The sequence below is a fragment of the Haemorhous mexicanus genome, chromosome 5 (genome assembly GCF_027477595.1).
Source record: "Haemorhous mexicanus isolate bHaeMex1 chromosome 5, bHaeMex1.pri, whole genome shotgun sequence".
Classification (NCBI taxonomy): Eukaryota; Metazoa; Chordata; class Aves; order Passeriformes; family Fringillidae; genus Haemorhous; species Haemorhous mexicanus.
The window spans coordinates 47067653-47090624 of record NC_082345.1 but is presented as its reverse complement, the minus strand read 5'-3'; the positions used below and the strand labels follow the sequence as shown (position 1 = coordinate 47090624).

General features: G+C 38.1%; 1 protein-coding gene across 2 annotated transcripts in view; it reads left to right on the top strand.

Moving 5' to 3' along the window:
* The window catches only part of PPHLN1 (periphilin 1), a 64796-nt gene that overhangs the window by 38574 nt on the left and 3250 nt on the right, over positions 1–22972 (top strand). The window lies entirely within an intron of this gene.

The window sequence follows — 22972 nt, the reverse complement described above, 5'->3', positions numbered from 1 at the left end:
AGGGCATTCAGGGCCCTGTCAAATTGATCCCTGCATATTTGCAGTGAAGAAGGCTCTGCTCTCTCCCTGGGTAGCCTCTTCCAGTGTCTTGAGCCCTTTGTCTTGAGCTCAGCTGCCATCACATTCCAGAACATGGTCTCTTTCCACCAAGGACACGGTTTCTGCTCACTTCTTCTCTTGACAGCTTTCTGTCTGCATTCTTGAACTGCAGAATCCCAGCTCCTTGGTGTGGTCCCCTGCTTTTGGGACCTGCTCCACTGGGAGTGGGCTCTGCTGCTCTCAGGGAAAGATTGATTTCCTAGAACCCCCTGGCTCTGGCACTTCATTATTGGAAGAATAGGGATTTTTCTGCCACTTCTGCGTGGCAGGTACTATGGAAATGGTTCCCTTCAATCCAGGTGCAGAGTCTTCAGTCTTTGTTCTTCTGCATGGAGTGGAAATTGTGCAGCGTTTATGTGTGTCTCATATTTTAATATATCCCATGATGTGTTTTTTAATGTTCTGTCCATAATAAAACGCTTTGGAGTGTTTTGTTGTTTTTTTTTCTTTCTTTTTAATAGAATACTGAGAGAATTACCTTTCTGCGTCGGGATGTTTTTTGATTGTTTGGTTGGGGTTTTTTTTTTAAGTTAGGTGTTTCCTTAGATCTTTTAACATGCATTTCCCTCTTTTCTTTGCTTTTACAATTTTGAAATAAGGTGTTAAATGTTGTCTGAGCATTTGCCTGCATGGTGAGGTAGAGCCCCATTAAATAGATGCTTAAAAGATTGGTCTGGTTACTTGTAAACAGCATTGTAGTAGTGAATTTTGCATCTGCATGTCAGGATCAATGAATGTCTATAGTTTGCTAATGTAACCATTTCATGCACTTTCAGAATATCTTTGCATTTAATGGCATGCATTACACATTAAGGTGATATTTTGGAGTTGTTTAGTTTCTGGTTTTATGTAGTTAAGGATCAGCTTATGCTTTTAGCATGTAATGTGCTGAAGTGTCGTGGTTTTTTTCGGAAGTGATGACAAATGTGTCCCTGGTGTTAAATTCATAATTGGAGCTATTCAGCATCAGTGTTGCACAAAAGGCTATCTCTTTGTTCTTCCTTCATGAGCTCGGGTAGTAGGATTCTTGAAATGTCTTATCTTGTCTAGACATCAAGTCTGTAACACTGTGTTAATTAGTCCATTATTATGTGTCCACTTTCCTTACGTGTTGCATATTCAAGTTGGAGTGACATGTATTACCTCTGAAAATCTATTCTTTTCTGAAGACAAATTTTACCAAATGACAATTTTACCAAGTACGCTCCTTGATTCTGTCAAAAAAAATCAAACCTCTGAGTTTCTATCTCAATTTGGCTAGTACCACAGATTTCTGACATCTGAGGAATTAATTAAGTACAGGAATTAATACGTTCATGAATTTTTTTTTATTCTTAATGCAGTCACTGGCTGACTGTATGCTTTCAGTTCACCAATGTTTTTAAATGTTCAGCAGAACAATATTTTTTAATGTTTAAACATTTAGTTTAATTGCTTCTTTAGTTGACATTCTAAATTAATATTGCTTGTTAAGAGTCCTCAGTAGTATTAATGAGCTGTTGCCCTAATGGGACTGCCTTGTTGCTGGAAGATGCTGAAAATCAGAGATCTTTCACAGCTTGTGTTTGAAACTTCATAGCTATGGTGCATAGAAAGAAAGACAAATGGGGGTGTGGCTAGGGCCAGGCTGTCCAAATTCTGTTTCCAGATCTGCTAACTCCTTTTCTTTTTTAGGTAAATTACTGACATCTCTGACCTAGAAGTTACCATTAAGTAAGAAAAACAGGTTTTAGCAGTTACAGTGTGTGAGTGTAGTTTGAGAAGAGCTGTTTTCTTGTTCCCCTTCTTTGTCATAGCTCTTGTTCTGGTAAGATCTATATAGCAATAGCTGAGTTGTCTTTGTGTGTACTTAACACTTGTTAATGGGACTCTGTTCTCTGGAGATGCTGCTCTGAGAGAAGACTGACCTTTCACAAAGTGATATTTTACATTGAAAGGACTTTGTTAAAATTTTTGGTTTTAATGTCAACAAAACATGACTAAAATTATACAGTCATTTCTGTCATAATAAAATAGCTGCAGTTTGTGGAGTGTATGGGAATTTACTGTATGCCTTCCTCACTGCCCCCAACCCCTCCTGTGTCCTTTGCTAGTTTTGTTTTGCTTCAGGCAAAACTATTTTACAGTTCTCCAACAGTATAAAGATGAAAGAGGTTGTAAACATGAAGTAGCTTCTGCATCTTGGCTAGGGATAGGCTCATGGTAAATGCATTGGAAAGGTTTTGTAAGGCTTGGCTGTGACAGATTAAGTGTCTTAAGTTCTAGCAGTTTTAGTAAAATAAGTAAATTAATAAATTGGAGTAATGGGAATCCAAGAAGGGGATGAAGGAGGACGTCAGAGCTGGCCTTGGAGGCATCTTTTCTTTTAAAAAGCACTCTTCAGCTGAGCCAGGGAAACTGGTTACTGTTTCCTTTGATTAGCTCGTTGATCTGCTTGTGCTGTTGCTCATTTCAGGCAAAATTATCTAGGTTAGAAAAAATCCCCTAATTAAAATATAAGTTAAGAACTAGGTGAGTTAAGTGAAGCTGAAGGAACTGGAACAGTAGCTAAAAACACATTAAAGGATTATTTCTGGTTGTGGATGAGGTCAGACATGCTTTGTTTCTAACTGGAGTAGACCAGACAAGAGTAGCAGCCCAGATGAGAGGAAAGATGGGGAAGCTGTAGATGATCACTCCTTCCTAGCTTTGCTGTTGTCCTTCAAACCTTCTGTACTTAATACACAGTGACAAGGCCTTAACGATGGACTCATCATCATCAGTCTAATTGGGTTGGTGGTGTAGTACTACATAGCATGCCTCCTCTGAGCTTAGGTTTATTTTACTTAAATGTAAGTTGTAATTAAGTGTGTTAATTTATTTTTTCCTAATCAGAAAAACATGTGTGTCAGGTTTTGTTATTTTGCCTTAAGCTTCCCAGAAAAATTGATGATAACTCTTTTACTTAATTATATCATCTGCCTATGTGGTTTATTAGTTTCCTTGTATCAGTATCTCTCTCCTTACGTGTAAAAGTCAAGTGATTTATTTCTTACTACATATTCTTAGATACCTTTTCTTTCATATTAATTCTGACTTGCTAATTTTTCTGTATTTTAGTATTTATTCTAGACTTCCTTTTTACCATTACAAAATCAAATCAGTCACATTGTAATGCTTATTTCATCTCTATATTTCACGCTTGCCTTAAGTTTTTTTTTTTTTTTCTTTCTGTTTTTTTGTGCTGAGGTCTTTCAATTTTGCAAATATGACTTATTTGTTAGAAATTTATGTTTTCATGTTTGTGAAACTACAAGAAGGAAAATATAAAAGGTTTTGGTCAGCTTCTTCATTGTATCTTTTATTCTCCTTATGAATACATTTATGTAAAGCAGGATACTTGTAAAAGGACATGAAAGTTTCAGCTACTTTCCTTTTTTTGTGTTTGGGCCACCATGCTTTAGAAGTTGTAATCCTGCACTTTCCATTTGTTCAGCTGTGTTCTATTCCCTTTCTGTGGACATTAATGGGTTATTTGGTGTGCACTGCCGTGTTCTGTTCGTAATTACAAAGTGCTGCATATGCAAAAGCAGTGCAGCTCATTTTGCTCAGCACCTGAAGGTATGGTTTAATAAGGAATTATATTACCACACTGCAGATTTTTGCCAGCAGCTTTTTCATTGGAAAGCTGATAAAAGTGAATGTTATTTAATATGCAGCGCTCATAGGGAAATACTTTTTAAGAGAATTTAATACCAGAAATGTATGCATTTATCCAGTAACAGTGGGGTATTTCTTAGAGGGGATTGAATTAAATATAATTCACCTTTAGCTTTCACCACCATTTATTGAAGATAGTGTTTACCTTATGTTTTTTCATGTAAACATTATTTTGAAGTTGCCAAATGCTGGCTATTCAACCCATTGACAAATGTAGAGTTTTTGATGTAGAGGCACTTCATTACCTGATCAAGCAGCCTGCAGACTGCAAAATCTCAGAAGATTGTTTGCTTACAGACATTCTTAAAGGGCATTGTTTACAGGTCTTACAATTTGGTGGCAGATCTCTGGAAGACTTAAATGGGAGAGGGCTAGTAATTGGGTACGTGATTAAATTGCTAGACTTAGGTGAAACCAGAAGAAATGTGAAAAAAGGTTGTTCAGATCTAAAAGACAAGATCAGCTTCTTGGTCAGATGAAGTGAAAATCTAAGGAGTTATTCATTAAATAGCATTTTTTGAATCAAAAGCTGGTAGTGATTGTTTGACTTGAAATTTCTGGTTCTGTTGTGAGAAACCCGAAGAGCAAAAACAGGATGAAAGACTTGGAAACTATAATAGTGAGTGGGCTGGAAAGAAGACAGATTAGTTTCAAGAGATGATGAGTGTCAACGAGATTGGAAAAGGTGTTAGAAAGAGAAGAAACTCACTAAAAATGTGTGGGCCTTGATATACAATTAGGAATTAATTTTGAGAAATTGCCTCCTGAAAGAACTGTCAGAAGTTGAGATGCTTGGAAGGATAAGCAGTATTGACACTGGCAAACCTCCTGGGAATGATGAAGGATAAAACCAGAAATGAATCGTCTGAGCCTTGATAAAGGCAATAGTTCCTGTGGGAGTGAGGGTTATTGTTTTTGTGGGTTAGATCTTTTTGTTTGTTTGTTTGGGTTTGTTTCTTGGGGTTTTTGGGGGTTTTTTGGGTTTTTTTTATGGTGGACTTTTGTTGTTGGTTTTAATAACTTGGATTTAATTCAGAGGATAGATCCTGCTCTCCAACTTATTCTTGCTTTAACAGAAGGACATTGGTGCATTTAAGAAGTAGGTTAGTAGTGATGGTTTTTTTTTGGTTTTGAACTGTTTTAAGGATTAAAGATAATTTTATCTCTTAGTATGCTCAATGCACTGAGGATTAATTTTTTATTTTTACAACCTACTTTCTCTTCAGCATTGTAACTAGGGAAACTTGCTCCTTCCTGGATTGAAGCAGAATAAGAACAGAATCAGTCCTGTATACCTAGTAATTAGATCCAGAAATTTCAACTCCCCCAGAAATACCCAAGCCCAAAGAACTACTGTCTAGCATCTCTAGCCCCAAACACTGATTATGTATTAGCTCTATCAGTATTCCTGATACAGTCTGAGCATTGATCTTCTGAAAGACTTAGGATACAGGAGTCCAAGTGGTCCTTAAAACAAAATAGATATCGGGCACACAGAGCACAGTGTCATGAGGAAAAGTTTCATAAAACCATATGTGATGATGGGATGGTGGTAACTGAGCAAACATGTAAAAACCCATGGAAAGAGGCAAACGAATGGTAGTGGCAGGAGGGTAGGTGATAGGAAGGACTTGATGTTTGACATGGAAGCTGGTTTCCATTTCTTCTGCACTGACAAGTGCTTTCAGGCCTCAGGAGGTTGAAATAGACAGCAACAGAAGAGTGTCACACACAAAACCTGTAGGTAGGGAAAATCTGCTGAAGTGTGAATCTACAGTTTTGTGGGGTTTTGTGTGTCTTTTACAGACTGTTCTTTATACAACAGAAGCTTGTTTTGTAGATGACAGCTTTCCTGGTGCTTGTAGTTTAATCCTCTAACCCATTTGTAATTTGATTTATATACAACACTAACTAATGTATAAATATAGGATCATCTGAGACCAAAGACACATTGCTGACAAGTTGTCTTTGTCACCTGGTTCTTAAATTTATGTGCTGTATCTCAGTGTCTCACCTAGCCTGATGTCCTCTTTCTTTTGGTGGTTGTTCCATTGAGTAGGTTAAACTCAATGTGTTTTAAAGGTGGGTAAATTATGCCTATTCATTTTCTCTGACCTTTAAATACAGGCTAATATTATAGTCTTAAAAGGCATCAGAATTGGGAACTTTTCTACAGTTTAATTTCCTAAATTATGTGGGGAAAAGAATCTATAGTTGCACAAGTTGCTTATGCATGTGCTGTTTATTTAAGTTAATATTATGAAGACATTAGATTTTTATCTTGGGGTGTAAATGACTAATGTGCATCACCACTTATTGCTGACCCACAAAAGATCACTTTCCTGTTTTGTTTGACTCTTACTTGCATTGGTGTGGTGACTTGAGTCTTCGGTGGTTGTCTGGACATGTACTTGTATGGATGTCACAATGGCATGCTTCATAAAATATGGCAGAAAAACGAGGGCCGGGGTTCCCCACAGGACAGAGTTTATGGTGTGCCTGTTTTACCTTTCTGCTTTGACTTGGAAAGGCTAATAGAGTCAGGCTCACTTGAAAAAAACACAGAAAGTGAATACTGACAAAATTGAGTGGGTCATGTGTTGTTCCTGGTTCTTTACTATCTCACGCTTCTTGAGAAACAGTGTTCATACATTAATTTTCTGCACTATTGAACTTCAAGTACTGCTCTGAATGACACTAATAACCTGTAATACATGGGTTTGGTACTGTTTCTTCAAGGTTTAATTTGTTACCAATCTTTCCCCTTCTCCTTACTCCAGATAGCTTAAGTACTTGGTTTCATTACAGCATAAAATGTTCTCCATAGCTGTGTACTGTGTGCTTACTTGATCACAACTATACACCTCACAAGCAATTCACCACCTTTGAATAGTAAATAATTTATGTATTAACTTTTTTGGTCACATGCTACCTAAATTAAAAAAAAAATACACTTAAGCATTTTTAAACACAAAATCATAAATAGATTAGGATATGCTGACACAGGCTTTTCAGTAATCATCTCCAGCTGGAAATTTGCCCATTTTATTATGTTTATTCTTCACTTGGCTTCCTGGAGAAGCTATCTTATGCAATCACAGTATCTGTGCTGTGTATCTTTTGACTCTATTGTCTGATTTCAACTAAATTCAATTTAGGCATAAACCGAGATGATTAGTTGTTACAAGCATTATGAAAATAGGCAGTAACAGAAACTGTATGATTTCCAGTGGAGACTACATTATGATTGCACCCCATCATCAAGAAGCCCCTTAAGCAAGTGCTGCAGTCAAAACCAACCTGTAGCACTGCAGACTTCAGCTGCACGTTACAAAGAGTTTGGTGGCAACCACAGTTTGAGGAATTTAATCCCTGTTTGTATTGTTCCCTGTGCTGGCACAGTAGTCTTTGTGGGGCTTGACCATTAATCAGATCAAAAAAAAAAAAAGAAGAATTTGTGGACACTTACTTAACTAGTTCTCTTAAGCACGGTGTGCTTCCTTAAATGTGCCTGCTGCTACAAGAGAGTAGCCAGCCTGTGCTGAGTGCTGAGCCACTACTGTCTCTGAACATTCAGTATCCTGAAAGTACTGCTTTAGACACAGTAATTTAATCAGGCAGAAATCTATAGAAAGCTGTAGTCTTTGATAGTATTTGCACAGTAACTGTTTATTCTTATCACAGGGAAGATTAAACTTGAATAAGTTTTTGTTCAGTTTCTAAAGATGCCATGACCAGAACTGTCATCTTCCTTTAAGACACCTCACCATCTCCTAACATTGACAAGATTGGTTGTACATATTTTTGAGAATTAACTCACTTGGAAGCACTAGTGCATCATTAAACACTCTCTGAACAGCCCCTTTCACCTGGCCTGTTGGAGCCAGACTTTGATTTATTGTGAAGCAAGCTGGCCCCTAAGTTCTTGGAACTATTTCTAGCTGAGGAATGAGGTGACCTCGGAATTGGAGGGTGGAGGATATCTGGAAGAGATGAAAGGATTTATGGTGACAGGAGAGGTAGGGTTAGTAACTGAGTGTGGGAAGCAATGAACAAGGGTGGGACTGGACTTGCAGTTGAAAAAAAAAAAGAGATTTTTGCCAAGATCAGGAACTGCAGCCAAGAGGGTGGGGGAAGGAATGAGATGGGGAACATGGGTGGAGATGGGAATTAATTCCACAGAAGCTCTAAAGCCCATGGGCAAATGCAGTGGAGTTTCTCCCTGGCTGGAGGGTGGAGACGCTACATCATGCAAGAAAACCTGCTGCTGTTCCTGGTGCCAGAAACAAGTGGGGAGCAGTCAGGTGCTTCCAGCTTGGTGTCTTCCTCTCTGCATGCCCTCGAGGCGTCTGCAGGAAGCTACAATTGTAAAGCAGGAAATGCAGCGTTCCTGCATCGAGTACCTGGAATGGCTTACTAAAAAATTTGATAAACGTGCCATTCACTGCTGTTGTATTTGTCATCAAGTGGGATGTAAATGTAATGTAACTTAATGTAAAAATGAGTTTTTTAGTAAATTATTAATCTTCTTACCCAAGAGTAGGTCTAGCCATAGCTCAAAAACGCTCTGACAAATTTTTTTTAATGGTTTTCATAGTTTTTGTCAAATTTACTCTTAGACATCACTAGAGCTCGCTGTACAGTTTTCCTTTTTCTTATGTTGATATGGAAGGAGATTTCTTGCAACTATGCTTTTGCTAAAATCAGAAGCAGAGATAAGCAAGTAATTATCTGGTGTCTCATGACCCAGATTAGTTACAAAAAAACCCTGTACTTCAGGAGTGCTTCTTTCTGCTTTAAGCAGGATGGACTTTTTGCTACCCAGAAAAGCATGTATCATTATATTGAGCTGACTCTGAAGCTTTTAAATGTGTGTAGGTGTTACTCGTGTCACAGTAAGCAGCCAGAGCAGTGATCCCAAAGAGAAGTATCTCATCTACTGTAAAGGTTGTTCTAAGTATTCTTACCAAAACATATGTGCATATTGCTGAGGAGTTACATTGAGATATGCAGAGGTCTGCTGGGGATAAAGTGCTGAGCTTGGTTTTGTCTCTTGTGGATCAACTAAGATTTTAAAAGAGGTGAGAACATTTAGCATGTTACTTGAGTATGAATACTCAGTGTCTGGTGTCAGGTGAGGTTTTATGGATGTAAGGATAGAAACTTCCACTGGTGTGTTTGCAGTTAATTTCACTATGTATCACTCAGCAGGTAGGTGTAATTAGTAAGCAAGTAGTTTTTTACTGTATTCCTTAAAGCTGCTGTATTACATATTACATTAAAGCTCTGAAGGAACATGTGTGCATATGTACATTATATATACAGTGGGCAGTGTTTCTTTAGATAATGTTTCCATGCAGTTATGGAAACTGCATATAATTTTGCTTATAATTTCCTGTTTGGTAGAAATGCAAGAAATGTAAATGCATTTCTGTGATGAGGTAATGCAAAAATGTTCACATAATTCAATTGACTTAAAATATTTTTCAATGAATTTTTGATTTTTCAGGGTACTAGGGTTATATGAGAGCTTGAGTAAATATTTGCTAAGGGGATGGGGAGGACTCAGATAAAATTTTGGGAGGAGTGGAGGTAGTCAGAGGTAGTAATGCTTCCTTTCTTAGGTATATGTATTGGCCAGCTGTGGGGTCTTTGGAGCAGCAAGAGTTATTTGGCTTTGTCCACAGTGCAGTTTGCTGAGCACTGTTGAACTAAGGTGAACAAAGAAAAGAGGTAAACAAGTGAAAAATATTAATACTAAGTTAAAATAATATAAAGAGAGTAAGTTGATTAGGTTAAAACTAAGCAATAGTTCTAAAATCAGGTTTAGGTTCATTGCAGCCAACAAATGGAAAGTGTTAGTCATGCTTTCTTCATCAAAAGTGTAAGCTGTTGACTTACCCTGGAGAAGGCAACTTTTTTTTCCCGTTGAACAGTTGCTGTTATTATTTTACAAAGTCCATGGTTCTCTTTAATACATAAATAAATAAAGATTAAATAATTCTTTGTTGAGTAGGTAAATAAATTCTTTGTGTACACTTATCCTTGAAACAGCAAAATTCTGTACCAGCTGATTTAAAAATAGAAAGTTTGCAATGTTTATCCCTTTAAGTGATTTGAAGGAGCAACAAGCCCACTGGACTTTCTAACTTAAATGAGAGTATCATTCATTTTCATTGTTGTTTTTTACTTAATTTGGCTTGCTCTGTTCTAAATAATTAAATATTTTTTCCTTATTTAATTCTGATTCCGGACAGTATAGTTCAGTCTTTATTAGCATGAGCTGTTCAGGTTTTTTTGGTCTTGGTTTTTTTATTTGTTGGTTTGTGTTCAGTTGGGTGTTTTTAGTTGTTTGTGGGGGTTTTTTGGTGTTATTGGGGGCGGTGTTTGTGTTTTGTAAGTTCTGGAAGGCTATGTGAAGGAAGGAATGCCTTATTTTTCAGGATATGTTTATATGAATCACCTCTGTGTATTCTGTATCTTTGAGAACACGTGGTAATTTTGTATGATGTAAGGTTAAAAGGTAAATGATATAGTACTGTTGTTTTTGGCTATTGCATTAAAGTGTTTGACCTTTAGTAACCTGTCTTTATCTTAGGCAGTAAACTGTTTAGTTCTGCTTATCAAAAGAGACTTCATTGCTCTCTTTCCATGCTGTTCTCATCCAAAACACACTGTATCAATCTGGCATCAGTAGACTTTTATCAGCAGCAGCTATATTCTGTTTAGAGATTAGGCATAAAAAGTTTATGTTGTAACAGTACATTTTATTCTGTAAAATTTTCATTTGTAGTTCAGTGGTTTCCAATTTCATTATCTAGATTAGATCTTCTTTTGTATTACCTCCTTATTACCTTACTCTTTCCCACAATTTTAGCTGTTCGACTTGATTACTTTGTTTGGTGTCACTGTAAAGTGAGTTATTTTAGACTATTCACAGTATACCCTCTGTCTAAAGGTAAGATTAAAATGGCAAAGTAAGTATCTTTGCAGATTTTTGACAGATTTTCTAATTATTTGGGGATCCCTTCAAATCATAACATGGTGGCAGTAACTTGAAACTTGATTAAGTGTTTAGTTAAACAAGTCCCCCATACCTTCAGTAGTCTGTGTGATTTACCAAAGTGAAGTTCTACACATTAGAGTATTGGCCAGAGGCAGAATTTGCTGTATCTCTGAAGTGGCCATAATTGATAATGCTGCTGGTGATACTCAACAAATCTGTAACCTGAAGGAAGCTGACGGAGTTTGAGGGCAGCTGCTAGTTTGTTCTGGCTATTTTTTTTCATTGACTTGTTGATTTACATGATGTTTTACTGTTGTTACTAGTAAACAAATACTGTTACCATAATCAGCCTCCCTGTTTGTAGTTGGAGTAAATAGGATATTCCATGAAGTAAATCCAAGAAGACTGGGTCTAGACTGCTTGTATCCTTGTGTCAGCATTAGTGTGTCTGGCAGGACCAGGGCAGTGATTGTTCTCCTGTACTGGGCACTGGTGAGGCAAATCCTGTGTCCAGTTCTGGGCCCCTCACTACAAGAAGGACATTGAGGAGCTGGAGCTTGTCTGGAGAAGGGCAACAGACCTCATAAAGGGGCTGAAAGTCAATTCTTATGAGGAGCAGCTGAGAGAGCTGGGGGTGTTTATCCCGGAGAAAAGGAGGCTCAGGGGGAACCTTATCACTCTACAACTGCCTGAAAGGAGATTGTAGCCAAGTGGGGATCAGTCTCTTCTCACAGATAGCAAGTGATTTGACAAGAGGAAATGGCCCCTAGTTGCACCAGGGGAAGCGTGGGTTTGATATCAGGAGGAATTCACCAAAACAGTTGTCAGACATTGGAACAGGGTGCCCAGTAGAGTGGTGGAATCACTATCCATGGTGGTATTTGAAAGATGTGTAGATGTGGCCCTTAGGAACAAGGTTTAGTGGTGCACTTGCCAGTGTTATGTTTACAGCTGGACTCAGTCTTAAAGGTCATCCTTAATTATTCTGTGATTCTGAGTTTTATCTCCTGAGTATTGGAAATATCTCTGTTACTTTTTGACTTGGTGGATTTGTTGCATCATGCTGCTACCAAAATTTGTGGGTGTCAGGCATCACAGAAAGCTGCTCTAAGCTATCTGAAAAATACAGAGCTAAAGCTCTCAAAAAGAAACCCCAGCACGGAAAAGTATTTGATGATCCCAGTTTCTTCTTTTTTTTTATAAGAACAAATTGAAGCCAGACTCAAAAAGAATCAAAGCTTTTCAGTGTATGCCAGAATCCGAAGACAAGCAAGCGCTTCAAAAAGTCACGAGTGTGTTCGGATATCTTGCCAAGTTTGCTCCTAGTCTGTCCTCTGTCAATTCATCCACCCATCAGACAACTTCTGGAAAATGTTCAGTGACACTGGATTGAACAGGGCACAAGACATTCCTTGAATGAGTTTGATAGGTAACAGTTCTTGTGCTGAAATGCTGCAGCATTGCGTAACTATCTCATTAAGAAAAGCTTGAAAAGAGACTGCAGAGAGCCAGTGTTCTTAGAAGATGTTTTTAAGTACAAAATGGACTTGTTTTTCACAATGAAAAAAACAAGTGATTTCCAAGCTCTTTTGAACCAGCTAATTGCTGTGATTCTTCAGTATTACTTATGACTATAAGCCAAACTTATTGAATAATTAATTCCAAGTACCATGGGATACAATCAGTGGTACATCCACTCAGTAAATGCAGAACTTGTACTGCATTCCCTTGGGACCACAGCTGGTAATAGCTGCCCTAAGACATACGATTTACTAACCATAAAAAACAATCTCTACTCCTTGTGGCTTTCTTTTTAGGGAGAGACATGCTTTCTGTTTTTACCAATTTTTGGATCAGATTTCTGCGTCCAAATCAATGTGAAAATAACTAGAATTGTGGGAACAGATTTAGAAGGAGAGTTTGTGTGTTGAAGGAAGGAATTAACATACTTAAAATAAGAAATGAGGCTTCATCATACAGGTTCTCTGACCTACTCCAGCCCCAGCCGTTGTGTCAGCTTCACATTCTGTTTCTGTATATATTTTGTATTTGACTGAAGTTGCATACTAAGATATGCAAACATTTAAACACAGATCCCGTGTGCTTTGTCAGTCTGGGTTAGGTGGAAGTTCTTTGAGTGATTCCAGATGAGCTCAAGGTGGACACATGAGTGTAAAGGTATAGATAAATGCCCTCTTTAGATGTCATCCATAGCTGCTGATCACTTTCTCACCCAGGATAGGTGATTCCTCCCTGCAGCCCAACTGATGTCCTAGCATGTGACCTAATCAAACTGGTTTTGCCTAAGAATTCATTTTAGAAGTAGTCCTTTGTATTTCTGGCTCACACAAACAAGTGGGGTGATGGTTTCTGGCATAGGGATGCTGACAGCTGGGAAGGGGGAATAGCTTTTTCAGCTGACACAGCTGCATGTGGAAAAATTATATCTATCCACAAGCTAAGAAAAGAATAGAGATGTATTCCAAAATAATTTACTTTTTTGTTTATTTTGTTTTAGATTTGAAATGAGTACTTAAATTAAATGATGACTGGCTATTTCAAGTGTAAAAAGGCAGGACAGTGACTTGGACTTGAAAAAAATTTGATTCATTATTGAGGCACTAATAAAACTGATTTGTGAGGCTAATATAATGTGTGAAGTAATTCAAAACCTTCAGAAGCAGTAAGGTTTAACATAAACTAAGCCATAAAATGTTGGTAATCGAAGTAATTGTTTTTCTTCTTGCAGCTGTTGCTTTTCTTTTCTGAGAAGCTGTCGATTACACATAGTAGTTTACTTGTTTTGTGTAGTTTTTTCTTTATGCTGCATATGTGATAAAAAAACCTACCCTTTGGCATGCAATTCCATACTTGCTTTAGCATTTTTTTAACCATTAAAGAAAAATTCAAGTTGCTCTTTATATAGTGATGGGGAGGAAATCTTCTCTTGTAAGGACTAGTTCTTAAACTCATAGATACACCAGCTTTGAATTTGTATTAGCAATGCTGCTGCCAATTAATTGTGCAACTAATCTGCTCAGAGTTGCTCTTAATTGGAAATAAAGGGTTTTTGTTGTTTTTGTTTGTTTGTTTGTTTTTATTACTGCTTATTTTCATTGTGCAATTGGAGAAAACACAGGCAATCCACACCTCAGGATAAAATGCTGTCTTGCCCATTCACAAAAATGAGCCCACTTAATGCAGAATGGTGTTGAGTCTGAGAATATTTGTAGCTGAGGATATTTGTTGAAATTGAAAGTGAGGATGACTTTTGCTGAGGGAAAACTGTGTCATCAGAAGTCAGTTTTGGGTGATGCGTGATTTTTGATCTTGACTTCAACACAGTCAATCTGTGTGGATTTTGAACTACTCTACATTTCATACAAAATATTTGGTTTTATGACAAGAAAGATTGATTTGTCATTTCATTGTTGCTGTTAATATACAGCCCATTCTGCTGGAGCTTAAATGAATATCACTTTCTTTTATGGTCACTGGCTGTAACTGAAAATTATTTAAAGCATTTTTAACAAGACAATTAACATAGAGTCTTTTGCAGATAAACTTCACCCTTCCTGTTTTGGATGGAGCAATAACTTTACTGTGGATCAGATTTAGGAAGTGGCTTTCCATCAATTCAGTATTTTATAAATAAAAAGTTGTAGGGTGAGGCCCTTCCTTTGGCATGAAGCTGATTATTTCCTGCTTAATCCTAAACTCGGGTATTTCAACTAATGGAAGTTTCCTAGCATCTCTTGGAGAGGAGAGTTTTTTGTTTTCATTTATGCTCCTACAAAAATACAGTTTCTATGTTTGCGTATTATTATAGAACAGAGAGAAATTATTAGATATATAAATAGTTACCCTTTTACAACTTTTGGACAGTTGTTTGTACCATGGCATTCTTAAACATACAGCTGGGTATTCTTATACATGAGCTGCAAAGATGTCATTGACACATCTTCAAGACATCATCAGTCCTTCCAGTGAGGTTTAGAAACTTATCAATTGTAATTGCAATGGCTTTTTTGATTTCATATTTATCATCTCCTTGCACAAGGCAAACACTTTCTCTAAGAAGAGGCAGAATTTAAACTTGTACTGCTGTTTTACCGAAGGAACACACAAGTTAATATATGAAGTAACTCTACCCTCATGCAACACATCTGTTGTAAAGAAGCCTATGAAATCAAGGCCACACACCAACTGGTCTCCAAGGGCCTGTAGTTGGTGTTAAAATGCTGTTATTATGTGGTCTGATTGGTTTAGTAAAGAATAATCTCCAGTAAAACCATGTAACATAATAGTCCTTGCTCTCCCACATGGGAGCTACTTCTGCTTGACTAAGCAAGACATTTCTTGAAGAAGTAATAATACACTTGTTCTTGCCAAAATGTACCATTAAATGAAGTGTATAATCATGTACATTTCTGTTGTGTACCAGTTCTTGTTCATTTAAAAATTTGTGTCAAGTCCTCCACCATAGTATTAAAAAAATAGTAAACACATGGATTTCCTAGCAATATATTTAAAATAAATTCTTGCTCCTTGTTGAAAACTTGTGTGTAGTAGTTTTAAAGCAGTGAATAACGACTTAGAATTTGTAAGCTTTCATAATTGAAGACTCTCTTTTCTAAGTAGTGCCAACTTTTGCTATGATTGTTCTGAATTATAACAGCTTTGCTCTACAGATCTGTCCTTGGGTAACCACAGCTATAAACAGGTACTGCACTTGCTGAGGGATTTCACATTTTATTGCTTTTTAATGACTTTATTCTATAGGTCTCCTCAACAGTGTCATACAAAAGCTGTATGTACAATTTTAGGTTGCTCTATAAGCATTGAGCAAAGGCACAAAAAGGTGTAACTTTTTGTTTGGATGGTGAAGGGAAGAACAAGGGAGTTGAGGCAGTGTGCAGGCTCTCTGCAGAGATGACTCCAGGTATGACTGCAGCGAGGGGCTGAGCCCTGCTCAGCAGCAGCTGTGGGCAGAGTCCCGTGGTGTGGGCAGCTGTGGGATGCTGGAGGTAGCTGCAGGCTCTTCCGAGCAGCGGTGGGCTCCAATCCACGCAGACCCCATGGCTTCAGTGGGCTCCAATCCACGCAGACCCCATGGCTTCAGAGGGCTCCAATCCACGCAGACCCCGTGGCTTCAGTGGGCTCCAATCCACGCAGACCCCATGGCTTCAGAGGGCTCCAATCCATGCAGACCCCATGGCTTCAGTGGGCTCCAGTCCACGCAGACCCCATGGCTTCAGTGGGCTCCAATCCATGCAGACCCCATGGCTTCGGTGGGCTCCAATCCACGCAGACCCCATGGCTTCAGTGGGCTCCAATCCATGCAGACCCCGTGGCTTTGCTGTAACTGCTCAGCTGCCAGGAGGGGCAGTGGTGCTCTGGAGCACAGCGGTGTCTAGATGGTGTCTTGAGCTTAAGCTGGAGGTAATGGATTCACACAGGTCAATAATTCTGCCCACATGTTTTCTGCCCAGTGCGTGTAAAAGACCAGGCTTGTGTCTCAGGACCCAAGCCAACTCTTGAAGATTTTCAGCCTTGAAAATGTATTTGTAAACTCAGCAGAGTTGGTCACACAGACACCCACCCTTCAGTTTTACAGAGCCCTTTTCATAGTAGAATTCTGCTTTTAAGCTTTTAAATGAAGGGGAAGCCTTGTGGTGGCATTGTTTCAGGTGCATGTCCTCTATCAGATTAATTCAGGGAAAGGGATGAGTGAAGCTGTGACCTAGAAGCGAAGTGCTGTAAACCAGCTGAACAGAATCACCCTGGCTCCCAGCACCCTCCCCTGCGCTTTGCTTACCAGCTGCCCCCATGTGTTGCCAGTACTGGTCCTTGAGGACAAAGTGGAGTTCAAATCTGAATTCCTATCTATTTTTTAAAGTGAGGGCTCTATCAACATCTCTTCCACACAAGGGGGTTCCAGGAGACTTTTCAGTCAGATATTTAGATGCCAAAAATGGTGAGCATTATTTCTGAAAGTGGATTAAATCTATTGAAGTTCCTAAAAAGGAACCTGAAAGTTTCATTGAAAGGGAGGCAGAATTGCATTTAAGTGCAAATAAGTTTAACAATTTGCATATCTTCAGTAAGAAGCAGATTGACATGAAATTGTTCATTATTACATAATAGAGTAAATAACTTGTTTCCCCCAGTTTGCATTTCAATGAGTATCTAATTGGTCTATAAACACATTGATTAATGAGTGCAGAAAATATTACATAGATACAGGGCAAAATTGTTAGTGTGATTTTAAGAAAGGAATAGAGTACATTTCTTGATATTTTATAGTTAAAAATTGTATGCCATTGTAAACTGTATACTATCATAACCAAGCATTGAATTTGTTCTATGGTTATTTAGTTTTTTGAAACCATAAAAAATAGTTCATTTTGGTTGAAAATCAGTTTTAAATGTCTTGATCATGAAAATTGTCTGCAAGTGGTTTAATGACAGTTCTGAATATTCTTTGCACTGTGGAGCTGTAAACTTATATTTTGTACTCATGAACATAACAGCAAAATTACATTGCCACTGCAGTGATGAGAATGTCTGTGTACTCTTTTAGTAGAGGATTAACTTATTGTAGTTTGGAAGAGTAAATTTTGGATAAGTTAATGAAATCTAATTTACCTGGTTGAAAAAAAAATTCCAAGATAATACATAAATAAATGAAAAAGAAGGGATCTGGGGAGAGATAATAATTCCTTTTAAAAGATGCCATTGACAAAGAAAAAGCTGTGATAGTGGCAATTCAATGTTTAGTAGTTTCCCAATTTGCTTAAGCTTACATGCACAATTAAAATGCAAATTTGACTGCATATTCAATCAGGTTAGAGTTAGGTCTACATTACAAGAAAAAGTCAGTATTGTTTTTAGTTAGGAGTAGCAGAAAAATTATACCTCATAGTCTGTTCTCACCCATGCTAGGAAAACCTGGCACAGACGTGGCTTGGTTAATAGAAGACTGGTTTGTCAGACTCATTTAGGGTCTGCTGAGGAGGGGAAATAAGGATCTGGTTTATACCACCAGAGGGCTATACCAAACCAGCTATCATAGTTTAGGTGAGGGAACAAAAGCTGCTATCTCTGTCTGGTGTAAGGGGGGCCCTAGGGCATCATTGAAGTGAGGGAAATTTCCAGCAGTTTGCTCATGGAGTGTTTGGAATGGGCACAGTATGGTATGGCTTTCAAACTGGTGCTGTACTTGTGCTCTGCATGTTGATGCTCTGCCTTTCAGTGAGAAATCAAACAACTACCAGTGAGAATGTTGCTCCTTTCCTCCTTGCATGGAGTATTTGATACTTGTGGGAAATATGCCCTTAGTAACTGAAAAGCTTCTGTCTTCTCAAAGATAAAATATTAAATGAGTACTTGTGTGAATCACAGATGCAGAATTGTGATTGCTGGGCGTGTTGGGTCTTCTCAAAGTGAGTTAGTATCTAAAGGTTGCAGGCTATTTAACGTGGTTTCTGAGCCACAACCCTAGCTCCTTCCCCTCTGGTAACTGAGCCTTGGGGGTCTTTGGCCTTTGGATGAGGAGCTGAGAACAGGCATCTCTGAAGATGAGTACTGACTCACAGGCACTGATGGTGGGCTGTGTACATATGGTGCAGAGCTGCTCAGAGAGTCTAGACTTGCGTCGTGTTGCTCTGAAGGAGTTCTGGTGGAGGCGAGAGAGTGTTAGATGAATCTTGAAATGTATGGAATGCCAAAAATACTAAAAAAAAACCCTCAGGAAAGGTTGTGAGGAAAAAGATCAAGATGTTGGAAATTATGGATTAAATCATGGGCATCAATTTTGCTTGCTAAATCATCATATCCACCTGATGGATGTGGTCTTTATCATGTTTGCTGGTCCTGCTTGTCTTTGTGAGCAGAAATACCCCCTTCTGCACTGGGGTTTGCCTGTCTCCTGCATATAGCTGCTCAAGCCTGGCATATACAAGTCTCTGGATGAATTCTTTTGAAGAGACTTTCATGTGTGCATGAATCCAAGAGCACTCAAAAAAAGTGCCACAGTGTCTATTCATTCAAAACCGTATTTGGAGAGGAAAGTGTTTTAATACCTGCATATAAAATAAAGCAGATCCATTAGAACAGTTCTCCCAGAAATGAGAAGTGGAGATTAATATGAGTCTTTTCTGAATCGGGAGAAATTTGCATCTCCCATTTGCTACTCAGTTCTACTTTCTACAAGCTGTGGAGATGTAAGATGCAGAGGCTAACATTTGTATCCTGGTGGGACCAGTCTTCCAGAGAGTCATTCCAATTATCATAGAATTTCTGTCTTGTTTCCCTTTTCCTAAAAGCCTGTTTAGAATAGCTACTGTGGTTTTAGCTGTTCTGAGTCACCTTGAGAAGTTAAAAAAACTTCTTTTCACAGACTGTAGAGCTAAGCTAGGGAAACTCAGTGCATGGGTTGAAATAAGGCTTGTCCTCATCCCCTTTGAATACCATTATTTGGTCTTGCTGTTGAAATATAGCTGGCCAGGTATGCAAGATTTTGAGATCAAGATTGCTCTTGTGATTCATGTAGCCTGTAGTTATTTGCAGGGGAGGACATCCTAAGTTCTAATTTGCATTGTCATTACTGTTTATATTGTCCAACAGCTCTTTTGCACAAAATGTATGTGTGGCTCTGGAACAGTTTTGAAGCAAAACATGTGCTAGTCAGAAAATTATACGGACTCTGCAAGTGAGTAGTAGGCATGTAGTCAAGGTATTCCCTAGCCATGTGTAATTTCACCCATCAGCAAAGCCATTCACCTTTGCTTTGAGCCAAGACCACTTTTAGATTATCATTGAAAGAGGGATACAGCAGTCAAAGACATGAGCAGTCCCCATGTGCTTGCTTCTGCCCCTCTTTCTTCTTGTTCAGAGGTTAACATTCCACAGCTGAGCTGGAAGAAGAGAGTGTTTGGTATCCATAATTTTTTCCATGTCAGTGTCATACCTTGTAATTCAAGACACTGTTGATGGCACTTTGAAGTTCACTGTGAAAACTTGGCATAGATGTTGATGAGGGAGTTCTCAAAAGTTTCATTCTGCCTGGGTAGTTCTAGGGCTTGATTGTCTCTAACCTGGGCAACTGACATCTCCATTGCTCTAACTAGGTCTGGAAGTAAATGTCTTCTAGCTATATTTAAACAGCTCTAAGTGCTGATTTTGGTTTAGCTTTGTCAAATAAATGAGGTGTGTTCACTAACATATTGCAGGTGCATCACAACTTTATATTTGCACAGAGAATGGCACAGCAAAGGGCTGATCTCAGCCAGAGCCTCTATGCCCTTATCATATAACATTCTAAAATTCCATGAGAATAATATAAAAGTATGCATATTTGTGATCCTGTGACCTCACAGATGCCAGATGTGCTGATTTTGGAAAACACTTCAAAGAACTTGAATTCAGCTTAAATACTTGCCATGCATAGGAGAAGCAAGAGTGCATATATCTATATATATATACAGATATAGATATATACAGTGTGTGTATATAAAATTCTGTTTACATATTTGGGAGTAGAACAGCTGTTTCTACTTCTTCTTCATCTACTTAGTAAAGTTTTACATGCTCTTTCCATTATGCTGGTGCTGTAGCTTAGGTCAGAGAATGAATGTGTGCTAGAGCCATGGTAAATGATCACCCTGTGGCTCTAGCTGTTTTCAGGATTATCTGATTTATTTGTCAGACAGAATAATCATGTCATTGGTATCATTGTCTTTCTTGTTTTTCATTTTAAAAATGTTATTTCTTCTTTATCCGCACATGGAATCATTTTCAGGTTTTAGTTCCAGATGTTTACAGATGAGCTTTCCATGGTCTGAGCTCAAAATCAATATCAGCTGGAATTTTAAAGAAAGGGTTATTTTCATATGTTGTTAGGTCACGAGTTCTTCCAGTATTTTTCTCCAACAGAGAGCTCTTTTTGCATGGTTGGAATCTTTTCTGCAGTTTTTTTTCTTCCTCAAGCATCGCATTCTCATCTTATTTGTTAGAAATAGCTTCCTTTTATTCTCTCTAAAGATAGATATTAATGTCATGCCACTGTTCCTCTTCTTTCGAGAGCTTTCAGTGCTTTCACAAATTTTTCAAGTAGTTGATTGTACCATTAAGCTGTAATTAATTAACATATTTTGTATTGATATTCTTGTAATTGATACTCGCCATTTCCTTCTGTAAAGCAAAGTAACATATCTCTGAAAGTTGGTCATTGTGCCTTGACTTCAGATATAAACTATTTTGTGAAGTTCTCACTTAAAGACCATGGCTCACAGTTCTTTCAGTTGTGCTGATGCATCTGGTTTTAGAATTGAATCACTGAATCACATTAATGGGGGCAGGGGGGGAAAGTAATTTTAAAAGGGAACATCTCAGTGATGCAATTTACGTTGCAGCTATACAAATAGATTTATCAGCACAATTGGGATGTTGCAGCTATACAAATAGATTTATCAGCACAATTGTGATGGAGGCAGCTTGTACCAGGAGGATCAGAATTAGCAGCTGGGGCAGAAAGCTTGTTGGGAGAAAATGGTACAATTATTGTTAGACGAGCCGAGCTGTTTCCTTTGTTTTCTGTTATTAAAAGTGCCTTCCTGCTCCACCTTTGCCCTCTTCCCCTAATTTAGGTAAATTCTATTTTTTAAAAGTCTTCTGTCACCAAATATTGAAAATGTTCATCTCTTAGGTGAAGGTGTTTAGTTTCCAGATTGTTGTGACAGCAAAGTGACTTCTGACTTCGGATTCAGCGATGACAAGGGCTCTATTGATTCTCTTCCAAGTCTTCTTTTGTGAAAGTTTGGAAGAAAAATGTGCTTGGCTCAAGCTAGTATTTATATGCTAAGAGTCAGAGAATTTCATCTGGGCTAGTTCTTTGTGGTGTGTGGGAGAAGTAGCAGGTAGCACTATTTGCCTTTAGTGTGCAGACCCATGAAAAGGAGAGCATTTCCTTCAGTTGTCGCTTTGGGTGCCTCCCTGTGTAGCTCTTTCTGAGCTTTTTTTTTGGGAAGAGAGAAAAAAGTAATGCAGATTTTCTCCATTTGAAGTTTTTACAGAGTACCATGTTTTACTTGCTGTGGAGCATGAGCTCTGAGAGTCTGGATTTTGTGCTGTTATTTTACTGCCAAAGAACTACAAACCAGCAAACAAACCACTCTGAAAAAAATGCCATGTGCATTTCCACACTAAAAATGTTTGGCTCAAGTTTGGTTTGGGCTACACTCTTCTTTTTGACTTGTTACTCTCCACTGAAGTTTAGTTCCTTCCAAAAGGTTTTCTTTTATTTGCCAACCAGTGTTTGAAAAGTGGGTCTGATCTTAAACTGTTTTCCCAGACTATGCTATTAAGCATTTAACAATTATCTTCATTAAAGGTATTGTGATAATCATTGTGTTTCTAAGAATAGTTCAGTTTGGTACAGAATGTTGGGGTTTTTTGCTGTTTTTCTGACATGAAGATGCTTGAGCTGACCTCAGACTGGTTCTTATGAATGGGTTCTTAGGGTGGGTTTTCACTGGGGGAGGGATGGGTGTGCTTTCTTTGGTTTTTCTTTCGTTTTTAGTAAAGGGGAATTGCTTACATACAGTTGTATCATTTCTGTCCACAATACAGGTAAATGTGAAAGGAAAGGGTTGTACATCTCTGTGAAAAACAAGTTCTAAGACAAGCTGACAATACCAAAAGATTGGTATTTCATACTTGAAAGAATATCAACATTTTAGCTTTTTTCCCCTCAAAAAAAAATGTACTTATTTATCTTCAGTCAAAAAGCTAATGTATTTTCTAAATGGAAATTGGCCTAAGAGGTTTGAAAATGAGTTGCATCTGGCGGTTGGAAGACTTTGAGAAGTTTCTTTTTTGCTGGGTGTTCATATGAATAAACTTAGCTGGAATCTGGAAAAAAATTTGAAATGTCACTGACTTGCTTTGGAAATTGCGTAAGAGTATGGTCGTATGTTTGTTGCTGAAAAACAGTTGCAGAGATAATGAAAAGTTAGTTCACCTCAAATGTGGTGCCTGACTGACTTGCAAACTCTCCATTCTTTTTGTGAGAAGGTCAGATGGGTTCAGGTAAACCACTGCCAGGACTTTCTGTAATCCTTAATGATTAAAAGCATCCAAACTAATTAAAGTCTTCTTTGTCAAGGA